This window comes from Anabrus simplex, chromosome 1, assembly GCF_040414725.1.
Source record: "Anabrus simplex isolate iqAnaSimp1 chromosome 1, ASM4041472v1, whole genome shotgun sequence".
NCBI lineage: Eukaryota > Metazoa > Arthropoda > Insecta > Orthoptera > Tettigoniidae > Anabrus > Anabrus simplex.
The window spans coordinates 1,263,596,559-1,263,616,589 of record NC_090265.1 but is presented as its reverse complement, the minus strand read 5'-3'; positions in this window follow the sequence as shown (position 1 = coordinate 1,263,616,589).

Here is a 20,031-nt window from a genome sequence, read left to right as displayed (position 1 = left end):
GCTATAACCGATGATCAGAACATACGGGTGAATCACTCTAATTTCCAAGTGGAGAATTGTTCGTCAAGCAAGTAAGCTTATTGTTTTAAGTGTGTTGATATCGTGCTCATAGCCATAAGACTTCAAGTATTACGTGAAATTCCAACCGCAGGGACGTGATCTTTCGAATTCAAAAATCCTAAATGTTTTGGTCGGGATTCAAACCGCAATTGCCTTGGTGGAATTGTAGTGATGATGACCTGTTTGTCCTTGATATGTCTTCCGAGGATTACCCAATCCAGAGCTTTCAACGGCTACCAAATTTAGCCACGCTTGCCGCAGTAATCAACGTGTAATGAACAGAGGAGATAACACTGGGTGAAATGTCACTCACGTTCGGCTCCGGTACTTTCAATCCACATTAATTGACTCTGAAATAGATAGTACGGCCAGCCACGTTATGTATAATAATGAAACATATCCTATGAAGAAATTTCAACTGAAGAAATTGGAGCTCGTGGAGATGAAGATGTTCCGGTGGTTGATGGGGAAGGCATGAAGACAAATCTAAAATGATATCATCGTATTGGTATGGTCATGTCATGAGGAGAGAGGAAGAATGTGACCAAATGAGCGCTGTACTTCGCAGGGGAAGAGGGATGACGACGCAGGACGTCGAAGAATAGGTGGTGGAAATATGTCGTGGAGGACCTTAGGAAGAGGAAAATTACCAGCAGTGAACACAGACTTGAGGAGGAGAAGTGAGCTCCTATGAAAAGGGGCAAGCTCGGAAGAAATAAAGCAAAAGGAAGATTAATTGACCCTAAAAGCTATAAGGTAGCAAATTTCTTAACACGTGCACCGAAGCAGAACATTCTAACTTTAATAGTTTCCTTAGTACATACAACCTTTTAAAGTTTTCTGCATTGTAACATCGCGCAGACACAGGCTTTTTCGCGAAGATGGGATAGAAAAGGGCTCGACCTAGGAAGTAAGTAACTGTCTCTGTTATTCAGGTTCAGCCCTAGCATGTGCCTGGTGTAAAAAAGAGAAATCACGGAAAACCATCTTCAGGGCTGCCGACGATGGAGTTCGAATCTATAATCTCCTGAACGCAAGTTCGTAGCCATGTGACGCGAGCCGCGAAGAGAACTCGTTTGGTATAACCTTTTAAATATATCCACGTATTTCTGTGCAACGTCCTTTTAACTTTGGTTCTGTGATATTAATATTTACCTCACATTTGAAGCCTATTCAGGATAAATTATCACCCTACCATAACCTTCGAAAACAGAAAAGAAGTAACAAAGAGAAAGTGGGAGATAGGTCTCCACTTGGATATGAACGAATGAAAGGGACTGGGTGGCGAATGGAGTGAATTAGATATACACTACCAATTGCGTGCTACCAAAATTGATTCCTAGTTGTATATTGCCCTAGCTTAATATTATTCTAGCACACCGCGTTAGCTTAATTCATTTAAAATCCTTAATTCGAGAGACGAATTGGGTTCGAATCATCTCATCAACTATCAACACGTTTGTTTTCAGTGGTTTGCCATTTCCACTCGATAAATACCTACTTGCTTATCTGGTTACCCCAAGTCCCCGATATAGTTACCCCTTGTCTAATGCCGGCTAAAAAAATTCGAATTCGAATAATATCGCTTGTTCGTTTCAAAGTAGACGCAATAAAATGTCAACATTCCAGAAGGTTTTGGAACAAGATCGAGGAAATTTGCTACGCTCATAGTTTACAACTCATTCGTCGTAGCCTTCTAGGTTACTAAATATTCTTGTCACCTTCCTTCCAGCACTCCTTTCTGTCAAGCAAACAGGAAAATATCATATGGTAGTATACAAATAGGGAGCTCTGACGGCAGCGCGTCGGCCTCTCACCGCTGGATACCGTGGTTCAAATCCCGGTCGTTCCATGTGAGATTTGTGCTGGACAAAGCGGAGGCGGGACAGGTTTTTCTCCGGGTACTCCGGTTTTCCCTGTCATCTTTCATTCCAGCAACACTCTCCATTCTCATTTCATAGCATCTATCAGTCATTAATATACAGTACATCACTTTGGGAGTGGCGACCCCATCGTAAAAATAGCCTATATATAATTCATTGATTACATCCCTGACCCGATCAATGACTGGAAAACAGGTTGCAGGTTTTCATTTTCAGTATACAAATAACATGCCCTGACTGACTGAGTCATCATTGCCGAGCCAAAACTACTGGACTATAAGAAATGAAATTTATATTAGAGTGTAGGTGCTCACTAAGGGAGAATTTTTGGATATTCCATCCCTAAGGGGGTGAAAATGGGGGTGAATTGTTTAAAGGAGTGTATTCGTATCTCAAGAACTTAAAAGTTTACAGACGTAAAAATAACTGAAGACGTTACAGACAAGAAAATTGGTAATTGGAATCTCCTTTAAAAACAAAGAGACGGGTATTTTTTGTTTTTGGAAAATCCAATTAATGGGGGTGGGGTGTGAACAGGAGCGACAAATGGGGTGAATTTTGAAAATGACTATGTCTACAGTATATCTCAGAAACGTAACATGATACAGACGTGAAAATTGGTATTTGGAATCTCCTGTAAAAGTAAAGGAACACAGATATTTTTCAGGAAAATCCACTTAAACTGAAGTAAAAAAGGGGGTGAATTTTAAAATGAGCATATCTAGGGTAAATCTAAAAAACTTCACATGTTACAAACATGAAATTTGGTATATTTAATCTTTTAAAAATAAAGAAACATGTACTTTTTATTTTCGAAATATCCACTTAAGGAGGGTGTGAGAGAATTGAAAAGTTAGTTGAATTATTTGTACCAGGACACTTATACCTAAAAAACTAAAAATGTTACAGACGTAAAAATTTGTATTTGGAATCTCCTTTAAAAATAAAGAAATATGCATTTTTTGTGCGAAAATCAACTTGGGGTGGGGTGAAAAAGGAGTTGAATTCTTTTTATGAGGTCACAAATATCTCAAAAACTGAGGATGTTACAGTCGTGATAATTAGTATTTGGAAGCTCCTTTATCAAAATAGAAAGACGTACTTTTTGTTTTCGGAAAATCCACTTAAGGGGTTGCTGAAAAAATTGAAAAGTTAGTTGAATTATTTGTTTGAGGATACTTATATCTTAAAAACTAAAGATGTTAGAGAAGTGAAAAATGGTACTTGGAATCGCCTTTAAAAAAGCACGCATTTTTCGGGGAAAATCAATTGGGGGGATGGGGTGAGAAAGGACTTGAATTATTTTATGAGGATACTTATATCTCAAAACCTAAAGGTTACAGACGTGAAAATTGGTATTTGGAATCCCCTTTAAAAATAGACACGTATTTCTTGTTTTCGGAAAATCCACTTAAGGGGTTGTGAAAGAATTGAAAAAATAGTTGAATTCCTTGTATGAGGATACTTATATCTTAAAAACTAAAGATGTTTCAGAAGTAAAAATTGGTATTTGAAAGCCCTTTAAAATACAGGAACAGGTTTTTTAATTTTGTTTTTGGAAAAGGTACTTAACGGGAGTGAAAGGAAGTGAAAAAGGAGTTGAATGATTTTCTATGAGGATGCTTATATCTCAATAACTGAAGATGTTACTGGCGTGAAAATCGGTATTTGAAATATCCTTTAAAAATAAAGAAGCATGCATTTTTTATTTTCGGAAAATCTACTTAGGTGGGTGTGGGTGTGGGGGATCGCTGAGGGGGTTGAATTCCTTTGATGCGGATACTTATATCTCAAAAAGTGAAGTTGTTACAGACATGTAAATAGGTATTTGGGATCTCCTTTAAAGAAAGAAAAGTGTAATTACTCTTATGACATGAGAGAAGACTGTTTCTCACATGTACAGTTTTATGTCCTATGATCATCTCAGCCCCAAAAGGCAATGCCACAAACGTGGTTTACAAAGAGTTTCTGGAGTAGATGAAACTCAATTTTTCGGTGAGTTTTTATACTTTATGGATTTTCAGATAATGTCTTAGTGCAGTACCAAGAAACGATTACTTTTATCAAATTACGACATCCACGCGAGCGAAACCGCAAGTAACTACTGGTGGTAATAAATAAGAAAAATATGGAAGATGTGAAATTACTGTCATTTCATGTTCAGCAAGAAATGTTTGAACCGACAGAATCGTGAGAGTTTATGCAATACGAACCTTAAAGCAGGTCGCCAGGAACACTGAATAGGCTTTACGAAAACAAGTGTGATGAATTATTTTATATTCACAGGATGACTGTGTCTGTACCCGGATAGAAAGTGATGACTGCACAAATGTGGAAATAGCTCTGTGAGTTTGCAGAATGTCCAACTACTGTGAAGGATGGAGAGCCAAGTGACTGTCGATCAACTTGCACATATTCGTTGGTGTCATTCATGAAATGGTGCGGGAAGAGGGACAGACATGTGACGCTGAATCAGTTCGAGGTGTTAAATAGGCAGGACGCAACTTTTTATTATTAAGTAAAAGGGACACTTAGTTTGCGCTGTGACAAATTGTGGTCACATGGAAAAAATTCGAACAAGGCTGTGTCGAGGTCACGGCCGCACGTTTTGACGTAGAATGCGTACTGCATGATAGTCAGTGTGGAGCTAAAATTGTATTTCTTCATTGCAAACAAAATTCATTCAGTCACCACTGACATTCTTGCAGGGCCGTCGCCCAGGTGACAGATTCCCTATCAGTTGTTTATCTAGCCTTTCATTAAATAATGTCAAACAAATTGGAAATTTATCGAACACCTCCCTTGGTAATTTTTTCCAATCCCTTACTCCTTATCCCATAAATGAATATTTGCCTCAATTTGTCCTGTTGAATTCCAACTTTATCTTCATATGGTGATCTTTCCTAATTTTGAAAACACCATTCAAACTTATTCGTCTACTGCCATTCCACGCCATCTCTGCACTGACAGTTCGGAACACATTGCTTAGTCGAGCCAGCTCGTCTTCCTAGCCAGAAATTTGCAACATTTCCGTAACACTACTCCTTTGTCGGAAATCAGACAGAAGAAATCATGCTGCTTGCCTTTGGATCTCTATCAGGTCTCGTATCAAGTAGTCATGGAGTGAGTCCCATACACTGGAACCATGCTCTAATTGGGGTCTTACCAGAGACCTATACGCCCTCTTTTTCACATTCTTACTACAACTCATAAATACTCTCATAACCATGTGGAGAGATCTGTAACCTAACCCTTCTCAACTTCGTTAATATGATTACCCAACGAATATCATTCCTTGTATTAACACCTAGGTACTTACAGTGTTCCCCGTGAGGTACTGCCACCCGTTCAACACAGTAACCAAGCATTTTTCTTCTTGGTGAAACTTGATTTTTCACCTCATTTAACATCATATTCTTAATCACTGTCTCTCTCACAACATTTCCTAGGTCCCCCTGCAGTTGTTTACAATACTGCAACTCATCTCGTACTCTATTCAGTATAACATCATCCGCAAATAGTCCGACCTGTTGTCTGAATGGTCAGCGTACCGGCCTTCGGTTCAGAGGGTCCCGGGTTCGATTTTCGGCCGGGTCGGGGATTTTAACCTTCACTGGTTAATTCCAATGGCCAGAGGGCTGGGTGTTTGTGCTGTCCTCAACATCCCTGCAACTCACATATAACACTATCCTCCACCACAATAACACGCAGTTACCTACACATGGCAGGTGCAACCCACCCTCACCGGAGGGTCTGCCTTACAAGGGCTGCACCCGGCTAGAAATAGCCACACGAAATTATTATCCACAAATAGCCTTATGTATGATTGCAGTTCTTTAATCATATCATGTATAATACTGCCCTGCGTGACCCCCCTCTTAAATAATACAGAATCAGATATCAACTCACCTACTCTAATTCTATGAGTTTTATTTGCTAGAAATTTATCAACACATTCAACCACTCTTTTGTTTAGTCCAATAGCCCTGATTTTCATCAGTAATCTCCTATGATCTACCCTTAGATAGGTCAATAGCGGTACAGTCTATATGACCGCCTGAGTCTAAAATATCAGCTATATCTTGCTGGAATCCTACAAGCTGAGCTTCACCGCAATGACCTTTCGTAAACCCGAACTGCCTTCTATCAAACCAGTTAGTAATTTCGCAAACGTTTCTAATGTAGTAAGTGTTACGGAGTTTCTGTGGAACGCAGAGGTGTAAGAAGGTGCGGGCTTGAATGGGTGGACAGAGAAAACAAGAGAACATAATATAAAACACTAAAATTTTAAATCTTATTTCATTTCTTTTTGTCTGGCTTAAAACTTGATAAATCACCAATAGCAGTTAAATGGGATTGCGGTGGGCTCGTCAGCTTTTATAACAAAAATGATTTTAAGTCCTTAAACAATCAGTTACCATAGAGAAAATTGTTGGCACGATGAATTCAAAGATATGAGTTGTGTAGCTGAAAAGTTACACTATTTCAAAGGGCGCTTTTGTTCCACTCTAGGAGACTGAGCTACAAAATCTACAACATTCAAGCCTCTCAAAAGACAAGTTTCTAATCCAAATTTTACATTAGATTAATTTTGAAACCGTTCTTACTGTTTTTCTGCTCGACAGTCTGATTCACAATTATATATAGTTAATGACATTTTAAACAGAGGCAATAAATGGCCATTCTAAATGGCCTCAGTGGTTAAAAGCAAGGGTTTAAGAAATCAGCCATAAACAAAATGCTAGGAGGCGAAACACTTGCATTCCTTTTGAAATACAGTTGAAAACACTTAAAAACCTATATTGGCTTATGGCCCGAAGTTACAGAGGGTAAGCCTATACTAAACAGGGTGACTAGATGGTGAGAAATATTAAGTTCCAAAAATAGAGTTAAAATTTAAAGCTTTAGAAAATCGTAGTCACCCCAATACCAAGTTGAATAGGAAGTAAAAGAGGGTAAAAAATCGTGTGGCTATTTCTAGCCGAGTGCAGCCCTCGTAAGGCAGACCTTGCGATGAGGGTGGGGGGCATCTGCCATGTGTAGATAACTGCGTGTTATTGTGGTGGAGGATAGTGTTATGTGTGGTGTGTGAGTTGCAGGGATGTTGGGGACAGCACAAACACCCAGCCCCCGGGCCACTGGAATTAACCAATGAAGGTTAAAATCCCCGACCCGACTGGGAATCGAACCCGGGACCCTCTGAACCGAAGGCCAGTACGCTGACCATTCAGCCAACGAGTCGGACATTAAAAGAGGGTGAAGACTCTTTATTCCCTACGCTACATCTTTCTCAGCAGGGATTTGAATAGAGACCTTAGACTTGCTTGAAAATTACATTCATACGGTGATGTTAAACTTGAGAAATTTACATTATGAAAGAATTTTGGAACCTTCCCTTCAAGCCAGCTTTCAGGAGCTATCACACATTTAAAATATGTCTGCCAATACCTTGAGCTGGTGTGCCTTCCGACGGCGTGCAAGGCTTTCCCCTTCCCCCACTAACGTAGGCACTCTAGACTGGAGCGAAGAAGAAGACAACATGGCTCAAAAGCTCACGGCTTTTATAGCAGAAGGGAAAGTTTCAGAACTCTCTACACCGATGACCTGTACATAAACTCAATTTTGATTGGTTAGAAAATTAAATACCAAAAATTTCTGATTGGCTAAAAATTTCAGGAAGAAGGAAGTGACAGAAGTGCTAGTAACCTTAAGACACAAAAAACAATCTACAAACACTTCAGTTTTAGAAACTTATAAAACAAGAAATTCCTTTGAAAATTTATTGTCCGTCCTCCCACCAGAGGGGCCACATAAATCGACAGTAGACATATCTGAATATTAAAGTTCAAAACTTCGTCCCATACAGAGTTCAGGGTTTATATCACAGATAGACTTTTAAAAGGCGCTCAGTTCAAATGGATGGAGAAGGTGTACCTCCGGTACAATCAGAAATAATGCTTTCCCAGAGCTTATCAACAACACATGTCAAGCTGATACGTACAATGCGTAAGAGGCATTGTCCGATTAAAACATCTAGCCAGAGTGAAGTTGAAATTCTGTTCCTTAATTCCAAACAAATTCATTCTGTTACTGTCGATCTGTATTTAGGGCAGTCGCCCAGGTGGTAGATTTCCCATCAGTTCTTCACCTAGCAAAAAAAGCAAAGTCACCTCCGTACAGGCCATGAAAGCCCTTGGAGGAGTGGAAGGTAAAGGCTTCCACCATTGTTAACCACGGCACGTGATGAGGTAGAGTGGTTAGCTCTACGCCCGGCCGCCTTTGCCCCCAGGAATTAACCTGGTACTCATTTTTGGTGTAGGCTGAGTGAACCTCAGGGCCATATGCACCTCCGGAAGTGGAAATCTCTTTTCTTAAATTTTACGACTTCCTGACGGGGATTCGGACCCACGTCCTTCCGGGCGAACCGAGCACGCCTTTACCGCCTCGGCCAGGCAGCCCCTCCTTTGCCTATACTTTTCTTAAATAATTTCAAGAACTTGGAAAAGAATCGAAAATCTACCTTGGTAATTTATTCCGATCCCTAACTCATCTTCCTATAAGCGAAAATTTGCCTCAGTTTGTGCTCTTGAATTCCAACTTTATCTTCATATTTTAATCTCTCCAACTTTCGAAAACGCCCTTCAAACTTATTCCTCTACTAATGTCATTCCACGCCATCTCTCCACTGACAGCTCTGAAAATACCGCTTAGTCGAGCAGCACATCTCCTTTCTCCCAGGCCACACTTGACAACATTTTCCTAACGCTACTCTTTTGTCGGAAATCACTCAGAACAAATTGAGCTGCTTTCCTTTGGATTATTTCCAGATATCGAACCAAGTAATCCTGGTGAGGGTCCCGTATGCTGTAATCATACTATAATTGTGGTCTTACCAGAGACGTATATGCCCTCTTCTTTACATCCTTACTACAACCCCCTAAATACCCTCATAACCACGCAACCTTTATTTACATACCCGTTTAGGTGATTACCCCAATGACGATATTTCCTTACATTAACACCTAGTTACTTACAGTGATCCCCATGAGTGTTATCATCCCACCAACATAGTAATTACAACTGCGAGGACTTATCCTCTTTGTAAAACTCACAACCTGACTTTTCACCCCATTGTTGATGTCTTTTTCTTCAGTCGCTCACAATCTCGTGCCTTATGTTTTACTTTATACAAAAAATCCTAATCTCTGATTACAGTTCTTTACTCAGATACTTTATACATAAAAAGAACACACACACACACATATATATACCGGGCGAGTTGGCCGTGCGCGTAGAGGCGCGCGGCTGTGAGCTTGCATCCGGGAGATAGTAGGTTCGAATCCCACTATCGGCAGCCCTGAAGATGGTTTTCCGTGGTTTCCCATTTTCACACCAGGCAAATGCTGGGGCTGTACCTTAATTAAGGCCACGGCCGCTTCCTTCCAACTCCTAGACCTTTCCTATCCCATCGTCGCCATAAGACCTTTCTGTGTCGGTGCGACGTAAAGCCCCTAGCAAAAAAAAAAAAAAAAGAACATATACGTCCAATACTACTGCCTTGAGGATTTTACGCATCTTCGAGACGAAGTCAATATACGTGTATATGACTGAACTATTCAAGAGTGTTTTTAAATATGTTCCATGTCTTACGTGTTGGGTTACAACAGGCATTATTATTTAAAAAAAGCAAAGTGTACATATGTTGGTCTAGAGTTGACGTTATACATGACAATGCTTAATGTTAATATGATATTGTACCTTGAGACTTGCATAAGGTAGATTTTGATGTAAATACGCTGATGAAGTGAGTTAAGGCTCCCAAAACATGTACGTATAAATAATTCAAATATTAATATATATTGACAGGGCGGACTAAACAATCACCCGTTGCACATTGTTATTATTTTGTTATTATACTGAAGCATATCAAATTACACCTAGGAAGATGTGCTATCACACCGCAGTCTAGAGCTACATTAAATAGTAGCCAGGCAAAAAAACGATTTTAGTGCCTCAAGATGACGGCACAATTACATCCCCCCGATGACGTCGTAAGGAGGTCATACTCTTGTTGTTGCACACATTGTCTCTTTCTCTTTACAGTGGGGTAGTGAACACTGCCACACGTTTTGTCCATAAATGGTTTCTCTTTTAATATTTCATGTCTTGTAATGCTCACCGGCCTACTGTAAGTACGGTTCTGAAACTCTAGACGTATTGTACATCAAAGAGTAGTATACGGAAATAAAGCAATGTTATTTACCTTTATCTGCTTTTACCTGTTCACCTACAAAACATTAGGAAAACTTACTTTTTGACTTTTCCTCGTATGTACTTCAAATTGCTATTTAGGAGCGACTTGTTACTGTAAAAGTCAACCAGTAACTACCTGCTTTTTAAAATCATATATCTTCGTTCCGGTGTTTTGAAAATCGAACACCTTACACGTCTTCCTAATTAACGCCTAAATTTTATCTCTTACTGTCGTGAGTGAGTAGCTGTAGGTAATATGACAGTGACAGGTGACATTATCTGCTGGGAGCCACCTGCTGCAGTCTCATCCACAAATTGGCTCACTTAGGCAGCGGAAGGCCCACCTGGAACCTCCGATGTGCATTCACGCCGTGTAACATTATCCATCTATATAACAAGATGAGGAATACGTTGCTTTTTCCTGAATAATATGCCGACAGTTTCATCATTACTGATATTTTATTAGTCCACTGCGGAGAATAAGACATTACCCACATTAGAATGAAATCTAACCCATGTAAGCCCACATTATTTTAATCCATATTTAGTTTTCAGTGAAGACGCATCACTTGAAAAATAAGGAAATTTCTTTAAAACTGCCGCAAGTCTATTGACTCCGAAAAAGGAGTTAAAGAAGTCGTCACGTACTTCGTAACGTCAGCTATTAATTATTGACTGTATCAGGCAAAATTCTGTTAGGTTCAATGTTGCAGAAATTCTAAAACAATGTTGTTTCAAACAGTTGCAGGTACAACTGGTGTTTTCTTTCAAAATCAGTCCAAAATGCGTCAGTTTTTCTTTTATTCAGAGCACTTTTCATGTGTGAACGGATATTTGGACTGCATTAAGAAATGAGGCGTTATATTGAGCCACTAAAGTAGGGATCTTGAAATATGTTAAGTCTAAGGTCACAGTACAACGTCATAAATACTACAGAAATAATTTATACCAGTCATACGACTCAACACTGCAGAGGAGAGGAATATGCTGAGAAGTATAATCCAATAGCTTCCGCCTGTTTGCTCAATTTCTCAAGAAGAAAACCAAGACATAATGTTGTTGGAGAAGTGTGGAGGACAAAACTTGTAGGAATATGAAGTACCTACTCAAGTGGTACAACGATAATGTATTCATGCATTCAGAGGACGACTTACCCATATAAGACGTAATATACGGTGAAGATAAGCAATGTCTGGGAAGAATATAACTGTAGACTATTACTGTGGGCACTAATGTATTAGTATATCGATGTGTGAATTTTTCATTTATGGAGTGCGAAACAATATAAACAACGAGGGATCGAGAAGGCAGTGACTGATGATGTTCGCGAGTAAATACCTTGCTCAAGTTTTGGTATTTAATAGATGTTCATAATCGTTACATTAGTGTAAGAGTGATCAGAAGTAAATATTTAGATCACCTACTATATTCTTGTAAGTAAGATACCTGACATTATTTCCGTGGTCCTTGTGTGAAGTGACGAACTATAGAGATAACCTAAAACCCTTTGTTGACCCACTCAAAATGGCCACCTCTCTTGATAGAGGTCGGCATTTATCGAATTCAATGAATGAAAAAATCGATGATATTTTTCCTCAACAGACACCATGCAAGCCAACAAATAATAATAACAACACCGTAAATAACCCTCCACATCCTAACAGTGCATCAGGTAACCAAATGATAACCGTCACAAGTAGGCCTAGTAACGAACGTAATTCAAGGTTAAGCTATTCTGCTGCAATACAGTCGTACCCCTCCAAAGAACAAGCTATTGTAATCGAATCTCATGACGGGATCAGTATCAAGGATTATGTGCTAGCTATAGGTAAACTTACAACCCCTAGCAACATTCGGTTTGTTTCACGTATATCGAACGGAAGGATATGCATCTTTCTCTCTAGTAAGAAAAATGTCGAAGATCTGATATTGACAAACCCTAAGATCTTAATAAACAATGTATCACTGGAAATACGACCCCTTCTAACAAAAAACAAGCGTATTATATTATCCAACGTCTGTCCTGTGATCCCAAACTATGTTATTGAAGAGGAATTGTTAAAACTCGGTGTGAAAATCATGTCTAGGATTACCCCAATCAGAGCAGGTTTGTCAATTCCTGGATTCTCCCACATTTTAAGCTTTCGAAGACAAATGTACATTCAGAATGAAGACTTTGATAAACTCCCCGAATCCCTTCATCTCGAATACGATGGTACAAACTACTGGATTTACCTATCATCCGATTCACCCACTTGTTTTCTTTGCCATACCGAAGGACATCTGGCCAAAGATTGTCCTAACAACGTATCACTTCCAAAAGATGAATCCTCTTCCAATAATTTTCCTCAGCTCCAAGAGATTTCACAAAAGTCACAGGTCGAAAACCCCAAAACAGACATCGGTACTTCTAGCTCTTCTAGCTCACTCCCAAAAGATAGGCCTACTCAAGAAGCCACTTCAATGACCAACCCTGACTTAGCACTTAGCCAAGTCTGTAATGATCCTCCCTCCTCCAGAATTCAAATTGAGAGAGAAATTGCAGCACCTATGGAAACACACGCCACCCCTACAACAGTGAATTTTCCTGGATGTAAAAGGCCAATTTCACTAGCTAGCAGTGAAACAACTAATCCAAATCCTCCTGATGGCAACAAATCCATACTGGCCTCTCCTGAACAAATAGAAAACCGTAAAACAAATCACACTTCCAAGAAACCCAAGACAGACACGCAAAAATCAATAAGTGATATGCTCCTACCAGTAAAACAAGTTTTGGAAGCTGACCCATCAATATTCCCCCTCAGCTACCTACAGCTCCAGTCCTTCTTTGAAAATACAGTTGGTGCCAAGGACATATCAGAAATTGCTTCAAACTACACACAAGACTTAGAAGGTCTTGCTAAAGCCCTTCAAAAACTCTATCCTTACTATACCGATAAAAGCATAAAAAACAAAAGCACTCGAATAGTAAAAAAACTACTGAAATCCGCCAGTCAAAGTGAAGACCCAACGCATATCAATGTAACGCCAGACTATTCCAGCGACGACAATTCCTTCCCAGTATAACAATGGAGATAAACCTCGTTCTGCTTTTGATCATTATTATGGCAACATTACTCCAATGGAATCTTAACAGTTATCGATCACAGTTAGAATATCTACAACTCCTAATAAACAAACACCAACCATCTGTTATCTGTCTCCAAGAAACAAACTTTCAGAACGACTTTGCTGCCAATCTAAGACTCTACAGTGTCTACCACAAAAATAGAACTAATGTGAATCATGCGAGTGGAGGAGTAGCTACTTATATCAAAAACAATATCTATGCAAAGGAAATTACTGTTAACACTAATTTGGAAGCTGTAGCAGTTTCAGTCCATCTACCACCTTCTCTATGTATCTGCAATGTTTATATTCCAAACAGTTATTTGTTTCAAGGTGACGATCTACGAAACCTTATCCACCAACTACCTAAACCATTCATCCTAGTAGGCGACTTCAACAGCCACAACACGTTATGGGGTAGCCATAGTTCTGATGCAAGAGGAAAAGAGATAGAAAAGATACTTGATGAATTTGATTTAATTCTAATGAACTCTACTGCTCCAACTCGCTTTGACATAGCCCACGGCACCTGTAGTAGTATAGAGCTAACCATCTGCACACCGGACGTAGCAACCCTTTTCAACTGGTCTGTTTATTCAACACTCCAAGGAAATAGTGACCACTTCCCGATACTAATCAATAATGAAAACTCTTCTGTCAACTCCTCACTTATTAACAACTCCAAATGGAACTTAAATAAGGCAGATTGGACAAAATTTAGGCAGACAGTCAATAACCACTTAAAAGACTTAACCCCTCCAAATGATTTCCCTTCTAAGCACATAAATATCATTGTTCAAGATTTCACAGAAGTTCTTGTTAAATCTGCAGACATGAGTGTTCCAAAAGTAACCTCAAACTCCTTTAAGAAAAAAGTACCTTGGTGGAATGACACTTGTAAGGAGGCTATTAAGAATAAGAATCGTGCTTTCTACCTCTACAAAAGAAAACCCACACCTGAAAATAAAGCCCAATTTCAGAAATATAGAGCAATCGCTCGAAAAGAAATTAAACTCAGCAAAAAGAATTCATGGCTATCATTTGTCTCCTCGCTAAGTTCCCAAACCCCACAAAAGGAAATGTGGAATAAACTTCAAAGAATAAATGGCAAATATAATCACTTCTACATTACTTCCCTCAGAAACTCTGTTGATGGAACCTTCATAAACAAACCTCAAAACATCGCTGATAAATTAGCTGACACATTTGCCGAGATCTCTAGTGACAAAAATTATGATCCTAAATTTCTCCATACAAAGAAATCCAGTGAATCCGTTGATCTAAGGAAAGCTATCTCTGACCCTAACTATAATCTAAACGATACTTTTCAACTACAGGAAATAATTACTGAACTTGACAAATGTGGCAAATCTAGTCCTGGCCCAGATACAGTCCCTTATGAATTTCTAAAACAGCTTCCACTAAGTGCAATAAATTATCTTCTGGCCATTTTCAACCACATATGGAGCTCTAAGACATTTCCTGACCAATGGCGAAATGCCATTGTAGTTCCAATACCCAAACCAGGGAAAGACAACTCAATTGCAGAAAATTATCGCCCTATTGCTTTAACTAATGCGATGTGTAAACTCATGGAGAAAATAGTCAACAAAAGATTACGCTGGTATCTCGAGCACATAAATTTCTTCAGTAATGTGCAAAACGGGTTCCGTAAAGCACACTCCACAACAGACACTTTGATAAGTCTGGAATCTGAAATACAGGAAGCGTTTCTCAATAACCAACACCTAATAGCAGTCAGTTTAGATATTAATAAGGCATATGACATGGTATGGAAAGACTATGTAATCAAAGTTCTAATGACACATAATATATCTGGAAATATCCTATATTTCATTTATAATTTTCTCCAAATGCGCCGAATTCAAGTTAGAGTAAATGGAATGCTGTCAAAGGAAGTAGTAATCAACAATGGAGTCCCACAAGGATCAGTTATCAGTGTAACACTGTTTCTTGTGGCAATTAATGGTATAGTCTCTAACATCCACTCACCAGTTAAGTGTTGCCTTTTTGCTGACGATTTGATAATCTTCTGCCCAGGGAAAAACATTACAACGACTCAACTCCTATTACAAGAATCAATTGTAAATATTCAAAACTGGACTAAAACCACAGGATTCAAATTTTCTAAAACTAAAACCAAATGTATTCTCTTCTCCAAAAATAAACATACTATCGCTAACCCTGAATTATATATGGAAGACCATAAAATTGAATCAGTTAAAACTATTAAAATTCTAGGACTTATATTTGATAACAAGCTCACCTGGACCCCATACCTTAAAAATCTTAAAGACGAGTGTCAAAGAAGAATGAATATCATGAAAATTCTCTCAGCAAAAAACTGGGGAGCAGACTACCATGTCCTAATGAACACATACAGAGCCACAATCAGAGCCAAACTGGATTATGGCAGTATAGTATATTGTTCTGCCGGACCATCTACTCTTAAGATCCTTGATACCATCCAATCTTCAGCTCTTCGAATTGCCCTAGGAGCCCACCGCACCAGCCCCATAGCTAGTATAGAGATTGAAGCCAACGAACCACCACTTGAAATCAGACGTAAACAGCTGAGTTTGACATACGCACTCAAGATAGCTGGTACAAGTAACCAACACTTGAAAAAACACCTAATTTCAAAGAGACATAAAGGAAAACTAACTGGATCTCAACCCCAACCCTTTAACATCAGAATATCCAATCTTCTCAAAGAAATAAACCTCAGCCTTCCACCCATTTTATTTCCACACAACTCACTAGATACCCCTCCATGGAAAACTCATTTGCCTCCAGTCAACTGGGAATTGAACAACAATCTTAAAGCTCAAACTGACACAGCAAAATTCCAACAGTTATTTAATGAAATTTGTAATAGATACTCATCATATAGTGCAATTTATACTGATGGATCAAAATTCAATGAGAGAAATGGTTGTGCAGTGAAATATAAAGACTATAGTAAGCTATACAGATTACCAGATCTTTTTACAGTGTTTACAAGTGAACTGTATGCTCTTAAACAGGCCATGATTCATATTTCAAAAGCAAGCTACAACAACTCATTCATAATATTCTCTGATTCCAAAAGTGCATTAACTTCAATACAAAATCCATCAACAACACACCTACTTGTTAAAGAAATTCAAATGCTGTACCACAAGATCAAGATCGCAGGAAAAAATGTTATTTTTATGTGGATCCCATCTCACAGAGGAATACCAGGCAATGAATCAGTTGATCAAGCAGCAAAAGAAGCTACTAGTCTCCCAATCAACGACCGTCAAATTGCTACGCCACATTCTGATATCATCGCTTATATCAAAATCAAACTACACGAACAATGGAAAATGAACTGGCTTAAAACTTCCACTAGCAACCTCCAAAAAATTAAAATGATATCTACAAGAACATATCCTCTCCAAAACCTCACCAGACATGAACAAGTCTTAATCTCCCGACTAAGGATAGGACATACGAAGATCACCCACGACTATCTCCTAGAAAAGAAACAACCTCCCACCTGCAGCAAATGTAACTGCTCTCTCACTGTCAAGCATATCATCTCAGAATGTCAACTGTATGACCATTGGCGCCAACACCACAACATACCTAAAGGAATGGAACTGACACTGTCTTCTCCAGCACTGAGTCATCAAGTCATCAACTTCCTCAAAGACACTGGCTTGCACTCCAAAATGTAATTGCATTATACTTACTTTTTTTCTTTACATTTTTATAATTACAATATTATTATTATTATTACCATTATTCTGTAATCATATGTAAGAGTCGCGATAAGACCTTGGAGTTAAAGCGACTATAAACAACCCTAATAAAAATAAAAAAAAATATAAACAAATATGAGGAAAGTTTGAGTTGATTTTATTTCCACAATAGGCCTATCAATTCAAGCTGTAAATAAAAGTAAATATCAGTATATTCTAGCGTAATATGTCAATTATAACGAGATAAATCAGCAATTGACATAGAGGTGCAGTAATTCTAAAATAAAAAGCTGTAGAAGGCTTACGTTTAAAAATTTGTATTTACCTTTGTCGATCTTTGAAACTAGCTTAATTGGATTTTATTACCAAACACACGATCCACTTGAATTAATTTAAACTCTGAACTTTTTTTATGAAATACCTCAAATGTCCGGTAATGTGAACCTCTCTCTAACAGGACGCTTGACCTTATGCAGAGCAACATCCATATTGCTTACGATAGAAGTACATATTAGTTTCAGAACAGAATGTCTGTTTTGGAGACATTATTAATTATGTTAGGAAGCATATGTCACTTCCTTTCCAAACTATGCATTTGGTAAAAGGAAAAACTGCAACATATACATGATGACAACTGAATTTTTGCCACTGAAAGCGTATGTGGCACAGTGGAATATTGTTAAGGCACCAAGCTTTTGAGTAGTGACGATGAATAAATTAACAATAATGTGCTTATCAGTGATACACATAATACTAGCCCAAATAACGTCAGAATAACTGAACTGAACATTTTAAGCATGCAAGTTAAGTTCCTTCTCTCTTGTAAAAAAACTACATCCTTCATTTATCGTGATATGAATGCAATATATTTCTACAAAAGCAGTTGAAGATGCGGTTCAGTAGATAAAATTATTGAAGGTGCGTGTTACAAATGAGTTGCAACATCAATATTTAAATATTTCCGATTGGTCTTCGAATATTTTGTTCGTAGAGCCGTGTTGTAAGTAGCAAACAATGCAAAAAATCAATTGCTCGCACAATACCTGAGAAAGAGAAAGAAAACTGGACCACTAAAAGTAAGAATAAATTGAAGATGAAGAAAAGTTAGACCCCATAAACCAAACAACATCCAACTTGGAAACGGACAAGATTAGGGCAGCAAAGGTCGACAAGCGTCAGTAAACCTACTGACATCAGTCTCTTGCTCCTGAGAATTTCTAATTGCTAATTCCAATTGCACCGGTATCCAATTCCACAACCTCAAATCAATCAATCAGTCACTACTGATCTGCAATTAGGACAATCGCCCAGGTGACGGATTCCCTATCCGTTGTCTTCCTAGCCTTATCTTAAATGATTTAAAAGAAATTGGAAATTTATTGAACATCTCCCTTGGTAAGTTATTTCAATCCCTAACTCCCCTTCCTATAAACAAAGATTTGCCCCAACTTTCCAACTTTATCTTCATATTGTGATCTGCCCTACTATTAAAGACACTATTCCAATTCATTCGTCTACTAATTTCGTTCCACGCCATCTCTCCGCTGACAGCTCGGAACATACTACTTAGTCGAGCAGCTCGCCTTCTTTCTCCCAAGTCTTCCCAGCCTAAGCTTTGCAACATTTTTGTAACGGTATTCTTTTGTCGAAAATCACCAAGAACAAATCGAGCTGCTTTTCTTTTGATTTGTTTCCAATTCTCGAATCAAGTAATCCTGGTGAGAGTCATATACACTGGAACCATACTCTAGTTGGGTCTTACCAGAGACTTGTATGCCCTCTTCTTTACATCCTTACTACAACCCTTAAACACCCTTATAACCATGTGCAGAGATGTGTACCCTCTATTTACAACCCCAACGAAGATCTTTATTTATATTAACACCTGGGTACTTACAATGATTCCCATAAGGAACTTTCACCCCATCAATGCTGTAATTAAAACTGAGAGGACTTTTCCTATTTGCGAAACTCACAACCTGACTTTTAACCCCGTTTATCATCATTCCATTGCGTACTGTCCATCTCACAACATTATCGAGGTCATTATGCAATTGTACACAATCTTGTAACTTATTTATTACTCTATACAGAATAATATAATCCGCAATAAGCCTTATCTCTGATTCCACTTCTTTACTCATATCATTTATATATATAACTAGCAGTGCCCGCGACTTCGTACGCGTGGAATTAATTTCTGACTTATTAAGTTTCTTTGCATACAATGTTTGATGTATTATCATTGGAGACATGAACAAAGAGTGGCATCAAATAATTTCGATGGGCTTAAATTTCTCAACAGAATAAGTAAGTATATCATATGAACGCTTCTCTGTAAACAATGTTTCATGTTATATTTTTTCTGGCATCAAAATTTGTCTTTCGGGTGATCCAACTCGAGATAAGCCATCACACAACTGTCCATGCTAAAAGCATTCCTCCCTCAAGCTGATTCTCACAAGTGAGAGTGTTTGTCCCTGTGACTTATTTACTGTCACAGCAAATGACATTTTCACTGGAAACTGTAAGCGTCTAAACGATACTGGTAATTCAGTTGGTAGAGTGCTGACCTTCTGAGTCCAACTTGGCAGGCAATTACATAGATATTTAAGAATTAAACGTTAGGTCTTCCCTTAAAGTACCATTTTACTTAGCGTGAATAAAATTATTTATAGCCTAGGTTGTAGTGCCTCATTCTCCTACCTGACATACCGATTTTCATTAAATTCTCTTCTGTCATCATTCCCTCCCGTCTTCAAGAGACCATCCTTTATGACTTTTTTTTAATTTTTAAAATCATCTTCACAATTTTCCTTGTCGATATGGACCAACGACCATGCGGCTTTTACACCTTAAAACTCATGACGAAAACCATTGCCAGTGAACACGACTGAACCATATTTCCATGTTAGCAATGCTCGACGTTGATATGGACTAAGCAACAGAAGTCTAAATTCATGAATTCTATTATC